The sequence below is a fragment of the Nyctereutes procyonoides genome, unplaced genomic scaffold (assembly GCF_905146905.1).
Source record: "Nyctereutes procyonoides isolate TBG_1078 unplaced genomic scaffold, NYPRO_anot_genome, whole genome shotgun sequence".
Lineage (NCBI taxonomy): Eukaryota > Metazoa > Chordata > Mammalia > Carnivora > Canidae > Nyctereutes > Nyctereutes procyonoides.
This window is the reverse complement of record NW_026575046.1, coordinates 18,677,976-18,697,153: the sequence shown is the minus strand read 5'-3', so window position 1 is coordinate 18,697,153 and position 19,178 is coordinate 18,677,976. Positions and strand designations below refer to the sequence as shown.

Below are 19,178 nucleotides of genomic sequence, written 5' to 3'. Positions count from 1 at the left end.
CTCTGTAAGGGCAGTAGAAGCAGTGAGAGAATGTGCACCTGGAGAAGTCAGGTAGACTTCAAAGAGAAGATGGTATTTGAGCCGGCTATTGGAAAACGAATGGCACAATGAGGCAGGCAAAAAACAGAGGTGGGGGATGAATTTTAAGCAAAGATAAAAATGGCATGTACAGGGACAAATGATATAAAGATTGTGGTGACTAGTGCATATGCCTTTGGGATAGGGGGGAGGGAGAGTGCGTGGAAAGACAGCCGGCAGAGCCATTGGGGCTAAACTGTAAATGGCTTTGTAGTATCTGTTCAGGAGCTTGAGATTTTCCTGGATATGAAATGGAGGATTATTGGATTCTTGAAGAAAGAAGATGATATACAGAATGTCAGACTTTGAGTACGGGAGAGATAAGGAACCAGGGTGTTAGGAGATCATAGCTGTGATCATCTGGAGAGCTGTGAGTGCATGAATTTAGTGTATGACAATGGGGAAGGGTGAGAAGGGGCAGATAGGAGGAGAAATCTTTACAGTAGAATTAAATTGAGGATGAGTCAGTGATTTTAAGCTTACTGCTGGGTGTATAAAAATACTCTCATTGAGATGGGAACACAGGAAGAGCTGGCTGAGAAGATACCGGGTGTGGTTTGGGACCTGTTAAGTTTGAGGTGATGGGGGGACATCTAAGGGGAGCTTCCCAGGGGATGACTGGGTGGGAGTTCAGGAGAGAAGTCTAAGTGGAATGTGGGAAAAATCAATGTGTAGATGAGGCTTGAAGCTAGGCAGGTGGGTTGAGAATGTCCGTTTAGAACATATAGAAAGAAAGCAGGATGCAAAGGCTAGAGCATTTAAAGGCCTGAGCCAGGTGAGAGAGAGGCTAGTGAGGAAGGGTCAGAAAAAGTCATTAAGAGAAGAAATAAGGATGGGACCAATGTCTTAAAAGTAAGACAGGGGAACATCACACCAGTCAGTAGGGTCGAGTGTTAAATGTTAAAGAAAAGTTATGTGGGATAAAAACTGAAGAAAAAGTTAAAAAGAAATCAGGAAGTACTTGGATGATACTGGCTTTAGCCAGACCATGTTTCTCTTGGGTTTTAGGTATTTGAAATGAATGTCTTAAAATAGCTGTTTTAGAGAATTTTAGCTGTCTATTGGATCAGAAATCTCTGAAGATGCTGATTTTTTTTTTTTTACAGTACATGAAATGTGCTTATATCCTTACATTTTTCTTTAGAATAAACAATTTTTGAGCAAATAAGCAAAAAGGAAGAGACATTCATTTTTTTTTCTAAAGCATATACTATACATGAAAAAAGCCATTACTGAGGGGTTGGAAGTGATAACAGCAATTTTTCTCCGTAGGAAAGGAAATAACTTAGATTCAGGAAAAGTAGCTTGCTGACAAGGCAGTCAGTCACATGGCTCCCCAAAGGAAGTTAAAAGATTGTTTTTTTTTTTGTTTTTTTTTTTAGGTCATAGTTCTATGGAAAGTGAAGTTGATGTTCACTTGAATAAAGCTTTCTTTAGTTATAGTGAGTGGACTGTCAAAATAACCAGCAGAAACACAGAAGGATGGGGTGGCAACGTCTTCCTTTATGTCCAAGCTTCTAAATGTCAAGTTAGATTATTTGCTGAAAGAGCAAACATATTGAAATGTGACGAAAACATTTGTATAGGATATTTCCCTATTCAATATCCTTGTCCCATTCTCTGCAAGTAAATACATATTTTCTTGAACAAAACACAAGAATCAAAGTTTTTCAAAAGTATGGCATTCTCCTTTTGTGGAGAACTGGATTAATGGTTTACCATATAAATTTGCAGAATTTTTTCTTGTCTTCATAGATGACACATTATCAAATAAAATTGATTCTTTTATTCGTTATTTATACTCAAGAAATAACAGAACTCAGAAATTACAGAATCTAAGAAAATCTCAGAATATATGTGGACTCAAAGAGAATGGAGGACAAGGGAGATAAAATTAAGCACCTACATACTTCAGGTGCATACTGAGAACTATGGTAATACTGATGATATAGTCTGAGTGTTGTGTCCAGTGCTTGAAACACGAAGTATCCTCAACATTTGAAGAGGTCTCCCAATGCTCCCCAAGCCCACTCAATGGTTATCTCATCATAAGATGGTTGGCAGTGAACTTGGACTTTTTCTTATTCTGGATCAAGGATAATTTGGATCTAAAAATAAATGGGGATGAACAAAGTGAAAGATATCTCAGGCACCTCCCTATGGATGGCTTCTGTTTTTCAGTGTTCCATTTCATGGCTCTCATTTGGAAGGCGACCCTGGTAAACTATAATAAAAGCATAGGGTGCTACTTAAATAACTAGCATTTTCCTAGAATTGTATCTTCTTTTATAACCTTGGAGATTTATCTATTCCTATATCCCTCCTGCACAGTGAGGCATCCAAGTCAAATATCTGGACTTGCTCATCACACAGACTCAAGTTTCAGTACCAACACTGCCACTTACAAGCTGTATACTGAGACAAGCTTCTTGACCACTTCGAGTAAAGTGGGGATGTGATGCTGTTTGATACACTTGGTATAGTGTTCAGAGCTTAAATGGTACTTGGGAGAAAAAAATGGTATTTTGCCCTGGATATTTTCTCTTACCTGGAACTCATTATTTTAAATAACAGTCTTTCCAATTTTTAAGACCTCGAAAGATTATAATGTTTCCTTTCATTAGGCCAAAAATCTATCTTATTCTTAATTTCGCCCACTAATAATTATTCTGTTCTCTGGAATACCACAGAATCAACCCAGTTTTTCAAGCATTTCCATTCCGTTCAATAGTGAACCATCCGCTGCTAAGAAATAAAGATGAAAAAGACATAACTTCAGGCTGAAGGAATCTCAGGTAATAGAGGAGAGAAGCTATGTACACAGAAATATTCCTGCATTTGTCACATTTTTGAAGTGTTTAGGTCCTAGAGGTATATGTTGTACATTCAATTAGCATACAAGCAATACGAGCAGTTTAAAGTACAAGAACAGACAATTACTGAAACACAAAGAAGTGAGGTGTATGATTGGAAAGAATTTATGGAGGAGTTGCACCATGCCCTGCGGGATGTGGAAGACAAAATCTCAGATGAAATAGGATCTGAGTGTGTGTAAGCACCTGGGCATATTCAGAAGGCAAGGGGTTGGTTGTGCAGTTTTGCTAAAGCAGGTTTTCCAAACCTTGGGCGGTACGCATGAATCTTTGGGGTTTCAAAGGAGACATCAGTCTAAATATGCACCAAACAGAGCAGCAATAACAGCAACAACCAATGTCTCTCACATAACTGTACTTTTTCTTAAATATAACTTTGCTATTATAATTAATAATATAGTTATAATTCTATTTTCCTCATCTGTGAGTTATAATTATATAATTAATACTTATATTCATTATATAATAATATAGTTATGATTATAATTAATTACATGATAATGATATAGTTATCATTCTATTTTCTTCATCTGTGAGTACTCAGAGCAAGCGCAATGGCTAACATAGAAAGTCCTAAAAAAAAAAAAAGTCCTTGAAAATTGTTAACATTAAAAAGAGAGCCATACATGAAAAGTTTGGGCACTACCAGGTCGGGGTACAGAGTAATGAGTAGTAACAGGCCATTCTTTCCACTCGACATAACTTCCTTCCCCTCCAGCCTATTCAAGGACATCACTCTGGCCATTCACCTCTATTTTAACTTTTTCCTTACTGCTCCAGCTCTCATTATCGTACTAATATGCTGTGAATTCCCCTGTCTGGAAAACAATTCATCTTAACACTGCTTCGACCTCCAGCCAGCTACTTTTACATTAAAAAAAAAAAAAAAAAAAAACTAGAAAAAAGAGTTTTGTGTACGAAGTTTCCGGTTCCTATTCCAGTATTCTCTCTGTGGGCTTCGCCTTCAAAATGCACCTGCTATCTGACATGTACCATTACCACCCTGGCCCAAGCAACTACCATCTGTCTCTTGGATTCCAGTCACCTCTGAGCTGGTCTTGCTGCTTTGTCTGCACCTCCGCACACTTTACTCCCAACATAGATGTATCCTGGATGTATCCTGTGGAATTATAAGTCAGATCGTATCATTCCTTTGCTCAAACCTCCCAACGTTTTCCCATCTCATTCCCGGTGGATCTGAGTCCACACAATACTCTCCCAGGATCCATGCTCTCCACCTCCCAGTTCCCTCCTCCATGTCATCCCCAGTCGTGCTGCTTCTTTGTCATTCATCGAGTTTACCAGGAGATGTGGCCAATCTCAAATGATTGTGTGATGTATGCCTAATTCACTATGAGCAAGTTTTCTCTTTTCAGTATTATTTCCATTGCTTATAATAGGTTAGCCTACAGTGAAGACTTAGCTTTGTCTGTGAGTCAAGAACATTGTCAAGAAACTCCATTAATAAAACACTTTGATTTATTTTTATTTTTAATGTATGCCCAGTGATTTACTATATATTTTTCCCACGTGATTCCTTTTCAGCATTCATCCTCCTAAATTCTATTATTGCATGTGATTGACAGCTCCCTTCTACTGGAAATTCTCTCTGCGTTGTCTTCAGAGACCCTGTGGCTCTGCAGGTCTGCCGCCTACGTGAATATTCCCAAGGCTCCTTTGCAGGCTCTCCTTCCTGGGTTCCCAGCTCTTAGGTAATTTACAGAACTCTCTTTAGCCCCTGGCTCCTCCTACATATTCAAGGTGGGAAATCTCATCCACTGATTCATATCTCCATCGATATATTGTGCATAATTTAGCTCAGACTTTGCTCCTGAGCTCTGTTCTCCATCACCTACTAGTCAGTTCTGCTGATATGTTGCAATGTCACTTCAGCTTTAACATGTCCCAAAGTGGAAAAACAAAAAACAAAAAATGTCCCAAAGTGGAATCATTAAATTCGTTTGGAGTCAGTTTTTTAAACAAATAATACCCTCTGTGAATGCACCACCATCCATGGAGACACCATCTTAGAAATCTCCAAGTCCTTACCTGTCTGCCACATTAATTTCCTTGCAGAGATTTTTAGGAGATGGCATCTTTTCCCAGAGCACAGTTTGCATCTTTGAATACAGGAATTTGTGTGGCTTAATGCAAATATGTCCTTAAAATTGGAAACCATATCCTATATCACAGAACAATCTTTGGACACCCTAAAGTGATAGATGTGAATTCTGAATATCGAAACACCTGGGTTTATATCAGGGCTCTGCCTTTTGCAGGCTTAGGAAAGTCAGTGGGCCTTCTCAAATCTCAGTTTTCTCATCTACCAAGTGGAGATAATAATTATTACCTCATACTTTCTTTGGAAAGATGAACTGAAATAAATTTTATGCTAACTCCTAGTGACATACCAATACTTTCAAGAAACACTCAAAACATTTAATTTCCCACAATCTTTCCTATCACATAAGGCAATCATACTTGCTTGAAAATTCCTCTGCTCAAGTATGATTGAAATGTATCCCCTCCCCTTAAGAACAGGTTGTAAAAGTAATCCTCCTATGTGATTTAATATTGATAAAGCCCAGGGACATAGCTAAAGGGTATAACTCAACTGATTTACAAGCTGCCTGACTTACTATCTGGAATGTACAAGTGATCTTCTCAGTGTGATCTTATTACAAGATGGTACATTATCTTTGTCTTGTTCTGTGGAGTAATGGGACACTCCCATACTAAGCTCATTAGGGCTCTGCTCCAGAATTAGTCAATAGAATTAAAGTTGCAGATTGACAGCAATTCATGCCTGGACTCCTAGAGTAACTGCTGGAGTCCAAATCCCTTCTATAGCTGTGTGACCCAGGACCAATTATTTCATTTCTCTATGCCTCCGTGATAATGTAGGGTTGCTGTGAGGATTGAATAACATAATAAATGTAAAGGACATAAGAAGGAGTATCTATTTAACATATCACTGAAGAGCCATTGAACTAATTTTTTTCAGGGAATGAGCATCATCTGGAGGTTTCTATCTATAAGAAGAGAGTAGGATGACCCTTGGAAGGAAAATACCAGAATTATATTAAGCAGGAATTGTGAAATTGAAAAACATCTAAGAGTTTTTAAATATTGGTTTTAAATATTGTTCTAGGGTTGCCTGGGTGGCTCAGTGGTTGAGCGTCTGCCTTGGCTCAGGGCATTATCTCAGGGTCCCGGGATCGAGTCCCACATCAGACTCCCTGCAGGGAGCTTGCTTCTCCCTCTGTCTATGTCTTTGCCTCTCTCTCTCTCTGTGTCTCTTATGAATAAATAAAATCCAAAATAAATAAATAAATAAATAAATAAATAAATAAATAAATAAATAAATAAATATTGTACCTCATTCTTTAGGTTCTGGAGTAAAGTCATGTTTCTTTCTTAGTGCATAGTTTAGAACACTAAATACAGGGTGTGTGTGTGTATGTGTGTGTGTGTGTGTGTGTGTGTGTGTGTTTAAAGAGAAAGGCCTTCTGTTAAAAGCCCAAGTGCTATTCTTACTATATATTCCTATTTCTCCTCATTATTCACAAACAGGGATGACTTTGTCCTTGAACTCAGACTTCCATTAACAGACATCATTACCCACTTCTTGTAGCTGTCATTAAAATGTGTATGATCCTAAAAAGAAATATGGAACGCATATTGGATTTGCACTTTCAAACATATGAAATTATGGCACACATCACAAGCAAGTAGTAAGACTACCTGTGTGTTTCAAGAATGATTTCAACTGGATAATGACAACCAACTACACTGGCATCAGTATGATCCCTTAACCATGGGCTTAATATAAAGCCCTTCATTGTTCCCTCTCCTAAGCTTCCCTTCTCACAACACACCTTCCTCCTGACTCCCTGAATATCTCACTACTAGATTCCCTGGTGGATACTGCATAGTCACTGAAACAAAAGATTCATACCTCTCTGTAGTACCTGCATGCTATCTACATTAAAGCCGTGATGTTCTTGGATAAAGTTGAAGAATGGAATTTTGCATTGAATAAATATCCTTTTCCCTGACTTCACCAAGCATTTTGGGGACTCCAGAAGTCATATTTACTAACTTTGGAAGATCAATTCTCTCCACTAGCCAAGCAGTCCTTGTCGCCACTTATAAATATTCTTATCTTTTTATCACTATAGTTTTATTATGAAGTGGTGACTAAAATAGTTGGAAATAGAGTCCAGTTGTTTTTGTTTTTCCTAGCTACCTTGGGTGAATCTGGGCTACCTGGAGCAAACTGCTTATTAGTTTTGTGTCTCACTTCCTCATCTGAAAACAGATATTATAACAATGGTACCCATATCATAGGATTATTGTGAAGATGAATCAATGTAGTTTATATAAAACAAGTGGACCTGTACCTTGTACACATTAAATGCCTAATAAATATAAACTATTATTAGCATTGTTATTATCTTCATTTTGCTCAATTCCTAAAGAGACAATAAGCTAAGACAGGGTACACTATGGAATGTCAAAATGTATGAAAACCTCTCATATTTCAAGTAACAGTCCAGGCTACTCCGCTAAAGAAAGCCAAAGTCCCTGCAAGCAGCATCCATATACATTCAAAGTCTAGATAGAGTGAATACAGGGCAGGAAAGGCAACAAATAAGTTAATTGAAATAGAAGCACAATTTCAAACCTTGCCTTAAAAAGCAAAGGTAGTATTTTCACATTGGTGAGTTTTTTATTTAAAGTCTGGGAATCTTTCAGGGTAAAACGGTTTGACTTTTTAGTCTCAGTCAGGTATGAAGAAGAGCCAACTGACATGAAAAATGTTCACCTAAATTTTATGCATTTCATTTCCAAACTACTCTCTCAGGACAAATAGAGTTCACATTTGTGCAACTATTCTGACTTTATCTCTCCCTATTATAATGCTTAGTAATAGAGTCCATGAGATTAGCACTGTTAGGACAAGAACTCATTTTAATCAGAAGGAAGGAAATCACCACTTCATCTGAGAGAGTCAGTGTAATTACACGACTAAGAAAGGCATTCATTTATTTTAAAAATGACAACAGCCTTCGCCCTCTGTATGTATCTGACAATACTGTTTACTGCATATCATGTGAAGAAGCTACTTCAACATTTTCCTCCAGATATAAGAGATTTAAATGGTAGGATTGTAAAGGCAAGAAACAACAAAGCATTCATTGATTATCAGATAGCTCCAACAGAAATCAAGCTAGTATGCAAATAGCGGGTAATATAATAGGTAACACAGAGTATCTGCAAACCTGAGGACTCTAAAGTAATTTATTATAAAAACCTTACCTAGAATTTCAAATAAACCGTCAGGTAATATTTTAAAAAAACAGCACAAAATTACAACTAACTGGCCAGGAACAAGAAGAATAAGAAGATATTTCTCCATTTAGCCTGAATGTAAACTGTGTTTTATATAGAAATGCCCATCCCTTTAGCAGTGAACTATTTAGGACAGGGGGAAAAGAGAAATAGAAAGAGAGAGAGAGTCAAAGTCTCCCTTGACCCAGCAAAAAAATATGAATGAATAAAAATGAAGTTTAAGGAATAAATAAATAACCGGAAAGGAAATTGAGTGTTATAACTGAAAAGAGAGAAAGATTAGACAACATAACTAACAATTTCGTTCAGATGATTTGGGAGAGAAAAAGAGTCTTAGATGACTAGTGACATATGTTTAGGAGTGATGAAAGACTGAAGGAGAAAACAGAGTCTGGAAGGAAATAGACAAATATGATTCAAAAAAAAAAAGAAAAATATGATTCAGTACAAGAAAGGGAGAAATAAGCTTTAACATTGAGCCAGAGACAAGAGACAGAGAAAGACAGGGGGGAAAAATGCCTTACATTTTATTGCACAATACCCTTTCTAGAGCCGTTGGCAAAAGCTATCTTTCTTCCTTCTTACTTCCAAAACTAGGCCTTCCAATTAGCCTGACTTCTTTCCTCAGTGGAAAATGCCTTGAATATAGGTACAGATTCAAGGATCCCACTGAACTCAGGTCAGGCATCCAGGCACTGTAGGAGAGGGTTGCTGAGAAACAGAGCAGGGAAGGATCATAAGGAGGATCCTCCCTTCCAGTAGAGGAGAGTAACACAGATGTTAAATCTGGGACATGTAAGTGGAGAAAGTATGTAAGCAAAGCAAAATCTGTAAGGATCCAGTGCCCTGGGAGCATCCCCGAAAGTGAGGTTCAATCATGACCTTCAGAGAAGGGAGCAACTCCAGGAGGAGTCAGGTATTCCATGATGAAGAAACAACATAAACAAACACAGAGGTGGAAACAGTCCAGTGTGTTTACAGGACAATGAACAGGGAAAACACATTCAATAGGATTGGCCAGGTCCTGTGAAGGTTGCACTCATCACAGGAGGTAGGACTTCCTACTGTCCTAACATGTGAACTGACTGGAGGATTTTGAATGCAGGAAAAGCATGATTAAAGAACCATTTTAGAAAATTTGTTTTGATGGTAGTGTGGAGGAGGGCAGGAAGAAATAAAAAAAAAAAAAAAAACCAGAGAGCAGGACCAACCCTATTTCAATGACCCACATATCGGATGATGAATTTAAATATGGTGGTAGTCTAAATTGTTGCATTAAGAATAGAAGCAGTGGATCAAGAGACCGTATAAAGAAAAATTATTTGTTTGGGGTTTGGGGGAGGATAATGAGACTCCACATGATCCTAGGTGATGGCTAGTCCTTCTCTTATTATTATTTGTTTATTTGAAAGACCTTTGGCACTTAATCATAATTGCTGAATGATACATTAATTCATAGGAATGCTTATCTTCCCTGACTTAATGATCTTATCTCTCATACCTGCCCACCAATCTTATCAAAAAACACTGATGTTTAACAATTTCTGGGCAACTTTTCAATTTCTCACATGAGATTCTTCTATGCTATACTTCAATGGAAGAAATACCTGCAACATATATGCCACTGAATTCTTTGAGATTTCTAGCAAACAATCAAACCTCTAGAGAGTATCTTCATCATTAAAAGAGACCTCTGAAGTCATTCTCAATATGAACCAAAAAAAAAGGAGAAATATAAATACCATAAGTAAAAGACCACAGATAATCTGAAAAACAGCATTTTTATAGCTCTGATTTGAATCAACACAGGTAATAAGGCTTTTGTTTGAATTCTTTCTTAAGAAGTGTTGAAGAGTACTATCACACAGTTTTCTGTTAACAAAATGAGAGAAAAATATTTGAGCTTCAAATTGTCCCTCCATCCCTGAGATAAAGGGGAAAGTGGAAGGGTGATATATCAAAGGCGCTCTTGAACACCAAGAAATATCATTGACCTGTCCCTAGGGGACACGTCATAGACTCTCTGATCTTTATTCGATTGTAACTGATAGTATTTGTGTGTCTACAGTCATCCCAACAAGCTTCACCAGTCCAAAAGGAACTCATGTTCATAGTCAATCTCCCAACCACCCCAGACATGGAGCTCCACCAAGGACGCCTCTCACAGTGCAGCCAGTCACAGGAGTTAGATTCTCAAGGATTATTCTCCAAATCTTCCTTGTCCTAACTACCCATATCAAATCCATGGAATTCAAGTCAGGTTCGCAATGACTATTAAGCCTACTCTAGAACATGTTTTGAATCCATCTATGCCTCCATTCTCCTGCAAAGCACCATTACCTCTCATCATTCTGAGACAATGGAGTCTTTACTTTCTCCGCATCTAATTTTACCTTCTGTGATGCATTCCACACAGAATCCAAAAGACTCCTTCCTTTAAATTTTTTTTTTATTATATCACCATCCTCACTAAAATTATTCAGTGGTTTCCCATTGCACTTAGAATAAAGCCAATTCTTACAAAGACTCAGACATTGCTCTCACCAAACTTGTCTCCCCTATTCACCTGGCTCCAGTGACTTCTGCCTTTTCTCTATTCCTAGAGGATACTCGTCATATATAGTTCTCTCCATATTACCTGTAACTGGCCCATCTTTAGAGAGACCAGTCCACAGCTCACCAAACCTCATTAGTTCTTCTGATTAATTTCTCCCTTTTAGAATTCATCCTGCTGCATAGTACAAATGATCACCTAGTCTGTAACTTTATGTATATTTCTTTGCTTAATATTTTCTTCCCTGTAAGGCTATAAAGACTATGAGAATAGAAACCTTTCTCACTATATCCCTGAGGGAAAGCATTAGTCTACTACCCAGCATGAGCCTAATAAACTCTTGATAAATAAATAAATCTAAAATGTAAGATCCAGTAGGGCAGGGATCAAACTGGTTTCCTGTTATGTCCCTACTATTTAGGGATCTCTATCTTAGGAATATTGGTAGATGTCCCCAAAATATTGGTTCAATAAGTTAACAGAGGAGAGAGCTCACTGTTTTTCCCACTAAAAGCTAATTCTGTTGAAGGACAAGCTTAATTATAGAAAACTTCTCAAAGTGAATTGGATTCTCTCAGTTGATCACTTTACAGTTCCACCTTTGATCAAAGACTAACTACAAAGAATAAGATTAATAAGAAGTGTTGAAGAGTAACTATCACACAGTTTTCTGTTAACAAAATGAGAGAAAAATATTTGAGCTTCAAATTCTCCCTCCATCTCTGAGATAAAGGGGAAAGTGGAAGGGAAATAGGTCAAAGGAGCTCTCTTGAACACCAAGAAATATCAACCTGTCCCAAGGGGACACGTCATGGACTCTCTGCAGCATGAAGCTGGGACATACTGTGTCCCTCCTATGTCTTCCCTCAACCAATCTTCAAGTGAATGACATGACTTTCAGATGCTTCCTCATTCTGCTTTTTGTTCCCTGCATATACTATAGTTTTATAACTTTTCCTTTTGAAATGCATTTTCTCCAACTGTATCTGTGACATATATGAAAATATTCCACATTTCTTTACTGTATATTTTTATTAGCATTGCCCAATTATATACCTTGGCAGTCATACTCTAGAATTAATTTATATTGACCTTTCAGCATACTATTAAATCCTAGGAATGTGATTAAATCAGGCCATCTATTTCCAGTATTTGTGCTTTTGATTTTTTAAACCTAAGTAAGGATTTTACATTTATCCCTAGTAAGTAACCATAAGACAACTCTGATTTCCACACTTGAGAAATCTTAAAGTCCTAATTTCCTTGTACAGTGCACTAACTCATTGTCTCAGTTTTATGCCATCTAAGACCCCCAAATGCTGACCATACCTTCATTCTTAAAACTCTGGTACCTCGTCTTCTAGGAAATCACTTGCTTCTAGTTCGTGGTCATCTTTCTGATTGCTCCTTCTCAGTCACCTGTGGAGCTTTCTTCTTTTTAGTTACACATTCATCTGGTAAGGCATGAAAGAAATGTTTGGCAATCTTCTCTGTACCAGGGACTGGGCTAGTGTCTGGACTGGAAGTACAAAGATGAATAAGTCATGGCCTTTGTCCTCAAGTCTGTTTCCCAAAAGTCCCATGGCTTTCACTTATTACCAGGCAATTTTACCCCTAAGCATTGTTAAAAATGAATACTCTACTAAATCCTAAACCAATGTATCCAGCCTTATAAGCTCTCTTGAACTGTAGATGCTTATTTTCAATGGTTCACTGGGCTTCACTTAATAATCCCACAAAAAAACTTGAAATTCAACATGGCCAAAACATAACTCATTGTTTATTACTATCACTAACCACCTCCAGGACACTACTTTTAATACTGATCCTGATTGATGGTACCATCATTTGCCCAGTCATCTAAACTAGCAAACTGGAAGTTATCCCAGATTCCCTATTATTTATCTTTCACCTAAAATGGCTCACAAGGTCCTGTCAATTCAATCTAGTAAATATGTCAGATACCTCTCTTCCTCCACATTCCTACTGCTATGTTTAGTTATCATCTGTCAAATGGATTATTCTTATACTGTTCTAACTGGCTGCCATACTAATCCCATTCTTCACAAATCCATCCTTCAAACTGCTGTCAGGATGCCAGAAAGAAAGCAGGAGGTTTATAAAACATGGATTCTATATAGTAATAAGATTTCAATGAGCAAAAAAGTAATAAAGCATGAGACAGAGAAAAAATAATCTAGGAAAGTAATTTGAAGCCAGGGATAGTATCTAACAATTTTTTGTTCTCACTGGAACCCTGATGCTCTGAATGCTTGGCATGGATTATCCAACAATCACAAATACCTCTATGAGGATTGATAAAGAAACTGAAAGGTTAACACATCCAAGTGACCTTGGCTAGTTAACTAGTAGATCTGAACCCAAATTGTCTGTCTCCAGAGCTCATGCTCTTAATCACTCACTATGCTGCCTCCTAAGAATGAAATAGAAGTACAAAATTTATGCCATGAAATTTTATTTACTTGCTATAGGCAGCCAACAGATTTAACTCTTGACTGCCAAGCAGCCAACATGAAAGAAACCAATTCTGAGATTCACAATGTCAGAAAGTAAAATCAAACTAGTTGCCCATGGAAAACACTGCACTGCTTACTGCTAAAACCAATATAAAAAAAAGTGAAGGAAAACTCACATAAGTCCATTCAGCTGCTCAAAACTGTCAAGTTTTTCATAGCCTCTGAAGGTCACAGGTACAGAAGAGCCATAAGCTCTCCACACCTTCCCCCTACAACAGCCACACCATGCCATGTTTATGCTGTGATGAAAGTAGTTCTCAATCCACATTCTGACATTCTTTTCAACATTTCATAACAACCAGGCAGAAAAGCCACAGTCAGGAGACCTTATAGATTTGGTAAAGTCTCAGCTTCTGCCTCAAGTGCTCAGGCAAGGATCTTGCAAGAATGGTTTACTCAACCTGAAACCAATATAATGTGTGTCAGCTATACTTCAATAAGAAAAAAATAGAAAAAAAAAGAAGAAAGAAAGAAAGAAAGAAAGAAAGAAAGAAAGAAAGAAAGAAAGAAAGAAAGAAAGGTCCCCTCAAGGCAGACATAGCCATATTCAAGCAGCCACATCGGCCAGTCCTGCAGTCCCACCAGGTTACAGATTCCACTGTCGAGTGGCAGGATGTCTTCACCCTTGTTAGGCCATGATTCATTCTTGTGAGCACAATGGTACCTTTAAAATATTTCCAGCAAATCTACTAACCTTGAATACCAGTCAAACACCTGTGAAAACGTATTTCTATTGTACTTTGCCAGGTGTCCTTAAACTTTGTTTGCCATTGATCCATTGGGCAGTCTGACTAGCCTGGGGACTGCTTCTTGAAATAATGTTTTGAAATACATTAAAACTATGGTAACTCAAAGAAAGCCAATTATATTGGGATGCAGTTATCACAATTAGTGTAATAAAAATCTGTGCTTCTCTTTTGAATCATTAGACAACAAGGTCTGAAAACCACTGTAGCTCTGAAATAATGAGTCCAAATTTTACTGTGGGATTCTGCAATAACCGTAATGGTACGTGAAAATTGACCAGATTGTCGGTGAACCTCAAGTCAAGTTAAAGGATGCTTTCTAAGTGATGGCAATATTTCATGGAATCAGGTGATAATGGTTTAATGTATCTACCTCAAATCAGACATATTGCTGACAGACAGACTAGAAAGAGAACAAGTCCACAGACCTGGGCAAAGATTTTTCAAGCCAGAAATAAGAACAGTCAACAGTTTTATTGTAGCTTGAAAGACAGTATTAACATATGAAAAGAACCTAGCAACTAATGGGTAGACAATATCTATAGGAAACAGAAAGAAAAGTAGAAAGAGTTAGCCTTTCTCTTCTAGCACCCTCTAGGGAAAGGGATCCAGAATCCTGATTTTAGGAAACGTTTAGTTGTAAAGGTATTTTTGACTATGGAATATGTACGGCTATTCTTACTTTCCATATCAGAAGCATCTAACTGGAGCCCTAGACTGACTGCTAAGACTTTTTGTTTGTTTGTTTATTTGTTTGTAAGGATTTTTACATTTATTTTAGACATTGAGAAAGAGAGATGAAGTGGCTAAGAGAGAGAGAGAGAGGAAGAGAAGTGTGGAGAGGGGCTGCGGCAGAGGGAGAGAATCTTTAGCAGACTCCACACTGAGCACAGAGCCCAACGTGGGGCTCGATCTCACAACCCTGAGATCACGACCTGAGCCAAAACCAGGAGTCAGACACTTAACCAACTGAGCCACCCAGGAGCCCACTGACTGCTAAGACTTCTGTAGAGGGTCATCAAGGAGTTTCTGATCCTCCTGAACATGGGCATAAGCTTTAGTGTAATCAAGTAATCCATAGCTCACACCAGATTCTCAAAAGGGACCTTGATCCACCAAAAGATAAGAAGCATTTTTCTATATTATTTTTTGCCCTCCCATGACACACCTGTTGGTCTCCATGGCAATAGTTTTCTTAGTCATCTAGGTATACTTTCTTTTCCTCACAAATTCCAATTTAAAGCTTTATTGATTTGGTCAAGACATCTCCTGCTCAAACTTTTTACCTTTTTCCTTGTGAAAGGCACTAAATATCTCTCCAGAAAAGCCCTCCCTGTGTGCGAGCACCAGTTTTGTAAAGTACATCTCCCTGGCCCTACCACCTAGCAGATTTTAAGGTGGACATTAAGGGGTTTGTAATCAACACAGGAAATGCATGAGATGAAAAAAACACCTTCCCCTGCCCAGGTTTTCCTCCTTCTATGCCGAGCTTCATGCTTGGGATCTCAAGAATCTGCGTGGAGAAAGAGCAAAGGCCACCACCATATTGTTCTAAGTATAGAGCTATCTGGAAGCGCACAAAGAACTGTGAAGAAGTCCATGTAACTAGAAGCAAGCTGCAAATGCTTAGAAGGGGATATGTCACCATGCACAAATTGTAGATCAGCCTCTATTGTCCTGGAGGCTCCGAGCGGGGAACTTGTCTATCTCCTTGTTGACATAGGGCGGTCCTAGAACAAAGAAAATTGATGACATAAACATATCCTTTTTCCCAGCACTTGAGTGTGTGTGATTTAACCTTTAACTCTTGCTTGTTGATGTAGGTGAGATGTCAAATATTTTCTACTGAACTGTTTGGCAACTGTTTAAAGTGTTTTCATCACTCATCCAGTAGGGTGAAGCGAGGCTCAGTTTAGCCAGCACTGTAAGAGTCGCCTCCCCCACTCTCTCCCCTCTCTGCCACTTCCCCCAGACTGAAACAGGAAAGCAGCGACAAAGAGCAGGGATCAGCCTGGTAGTCACTGGAAATCTGCAATTACTTAAAGTGTTGCTTCCTGTTTTTTTGAAAGAATACTCTCCTAGCACGGAATAGAGACTGAGGTCTTGTGACCAACTATGAACAAATAATTTAAATTCTGACACAAACAATAAGGAGTCCAGCATCAGATACTGTAATCCCATTTTCATTCTTCTTTAATTCTTTAGACTCAGGCAAAAAGCCTCTTACTTCCTCTAGATCAAACCTCTGCCATGGAAAAAACAAAACAGAGCCCTCTGCCCACTTCATGCTTGGAGGAAACCCATTCCAACTTTTCCTGAGGCTGAACTCATCTGTCTACTCATTCAAGGCAAAAATTTTAAATGGATATATTCCTGTTTAAATTTAAGCCAATGGTATAAAGTTCTTGTTAATTCCATCTTTGAATACAAAGATCCTCCCACCATCAAAAGGAAAAAGAACGTACAAAGAGTCTCAGCAGTGTAATTTCAATGTATTTTTTTTTCTTAGCAACCATTCTTATTCCCTTAGATATAGACAACGCTGCTGAAAAACATGGACTGTTAAGTTACAGGCAAAAAAAACCCAGCACATATGTAACGCACACCTGGAGAAGTCAGTTTGGGTGAGCCAGACACCACCCATTAGCATTTTCATCTTTTCAGTCTGGAGCTTACACTCATTTCTTGGAAAGGAAATCTCTGTCTCATTAAAGAAGACTGGTTGTGCCAAATGCGTAAAAGTAACAGGGGAGGCGACAGGGTGGGGGTAGGGTGGAGGAAGGTCACTGCATGACTCAGAGAAGCTTGGCTTCTATAATTAATATTTTTAAGCCATCTTACTTCATGTTTAAAATAGAATTATACGGTCAGAGGGAAAAAACTAACACATAGCTAAAGCAGGGTTTCTAAATTATATACATACACACAGATACTATCACACAGCTAAAGTATGTTGTGTGAAAGCTACACACACACACATACATACATACATATAACCACACAGAGCTAAAGTAGGGTGTGTCTTTTATGTGTTTATTGGATTTAAATTTTTAAATCATCCATGCCACATAATATAAAATTACCTCAGCTGAACTGTCTACTGAGCAACTCATTAAAAATCTTTCTACAAGAGTGTTTCAAGTAGCCATAGACTCAATTCCTATCCCACTGGCCACTTAGAGCAGTCACATCCATGGTTGCACCTTGAGAGGAAGACGTGTAAAATCAGACACCACCTATGCATCATTCCACATGCTAAGCAATTCAGAGACCCAAGAGCTTCAAAGAGTTCACATACGGGTCAGAATGGCCTGAAGGATTGCCACCTAAAGATATCCTTTGACATAAAATCTTTTAGCTGATAGGTAAATGGAAAATCAATCAATCAATCAATCTTAGGGAATTGATAAAGTACGGTGCACACTTGTTAAACATCAGCTTCAAATTCATATTTAAGGCCTATCAAATTTCTGAACCACCAGTTAGAGAATAATGAAAGTTGACACAGTCCAATCTGGCACAACCGAGACTCTTTGGGGAGCTAAACTTTGTGGGGTTCATATTTTAACTCACAGGTAGAAAGGGAAAGGGCAGAGGTAAATAAAGCTGCGCACAATTCCAAAGCAACTCATTCCAGGGGCACAATTTATTTTAAAGCCAACTTTTACTTGACTGAACTTAACAGGTTCTTAAAGAGAAAACTTCATCAAATTATTTTTGATAGACACACGAAGACTGTTAACTCTTCAAACCATGTCTTGTTTTTAAGTATTTCATTAAAGTTGTGTGGCAAAATGTATCTTTTGTGTGTACAATCTATGAGCATCAGTGTGTTAAAATGGCAGCACCATACCTAAAAACAAGAAAAAAAAAAAAAAGAAAGGGAATCAAAATGGGGCATAGGTAACGCACCTCATGGAGAGGACCACCATTATGAACTTGAGTGTCAAAGAAGCAGCAATTGCAAAATGATCTGTTTGGTCACAGAGAATTTTTTTTAAAGATCTTATTTATTTATTCACAGAGAGAGGCAGAGACACAGGCAGAGGGAGAAGCAGGCTCCATGCACCGAGCCTGACATGGGACTCGATCCCGGGTCTTCAGGATCATACCCTGGGCTGAAAGCCGCACTAAACCGCTGAGCCACTTGGGCTGCCCCCCTGGTCATGGAGAATTTTTTTTTTTCACAGAGAATTTAAATCTGCTTCATATCAAGGTGTTCACCACTGCAGATTTTCACCAGGCATATGCCCTGACTCCTTCCTCTGCTTTTCCACTCCTCCCCAATTCTTCCAGGGAATCTCCTTTCCTATCCTATTTGTTTCTCTTACATGGCTCCATTTTGTTCTTTTTTTCTCTTCTGGTCTCCACGCTGTTGAGAAAACCGATGGTTCATTAGACAATTATCAACAATGTGGTGTCATTGAAATTATATTCCCACAAATCCAAAGGCATACAGACAGCACACACATGTGCAACGTGTCCACTGTTGTAAATAAAATAAATAAAGAATTCGGGGGCTCTTTATAATAACATACTTAACAGATGAGTAAGTGAATGATGACCTAACGTGTCACTTGGTGCGTCATAAAGTAAGGAACACAGCACACCCAACCCTTTAAGAGACATTTTAGGAAATAGGGGAGGAGTCTGAGGATGGTTTGCTCCTTTCCCGGTGGCCTGTGTGGCTCTGCAGAGGTTGCCTCTGTGCACTTCTCTGGACCTCTCACTTTCTGAGTTGCCCCTTCCAGCCCACCAGCCAGCCTTCTGTCATTGACAACTTCTTGCCATGTATCTTCACATTAGTTTACATTAGCCTATACTACCTCAACTTTTACGTTCTCACTGTTACGAGTCCCACTGATATTGTTCACAATTCCTTGATGGTGCAGGTATGTGCTAAGGTTCATTTGGGGATGAAATGTCCCTAAGACAAAGCACACAGTAGTTGTACTTGTCTTGTAATATGTCAATATATCAATATCAAGACAATTCCACTGCAATGAAGAATCAATTTACTCTAGTGGAGTGAAAG

The 19,178-nt window shown here is 38.4% G+C and overlaps 1 long non-coding RNA gene across 3 annotated transcripts in view; it reads right to left on the bottom strand.

Moving 5' to 3' along the window:
• Window positions 1-12,299, bottom strand: part of LOC129509880 (uncharacterized) — an 80,916-nt gene extending 68,617 nt beyond the window's left edge. Inside the window, exons 1-2 of one of the 3 annotated variants that reach the window (XR_008664429.1) lie at window positions 12,190-12,269; window positions 3,997-4,071 (exon numbers count right to left, since the gene is read on the bottom strand). This is a non-coding gene — a long non-coding RNA (uncharacterized LOC129509880). Of the gene's footprint in view, window positions 1-3,996; window positions 4,072-12,189 lie in introns of all 3 variants that reach the window. The other 2 variants (XR_008664427.1, XR_008664428.1) reach the window with 2 other exon arrangements.
• Between the last annotated feature and the right edge of the window lie 6,879 nt (window positions 12,300-19,178).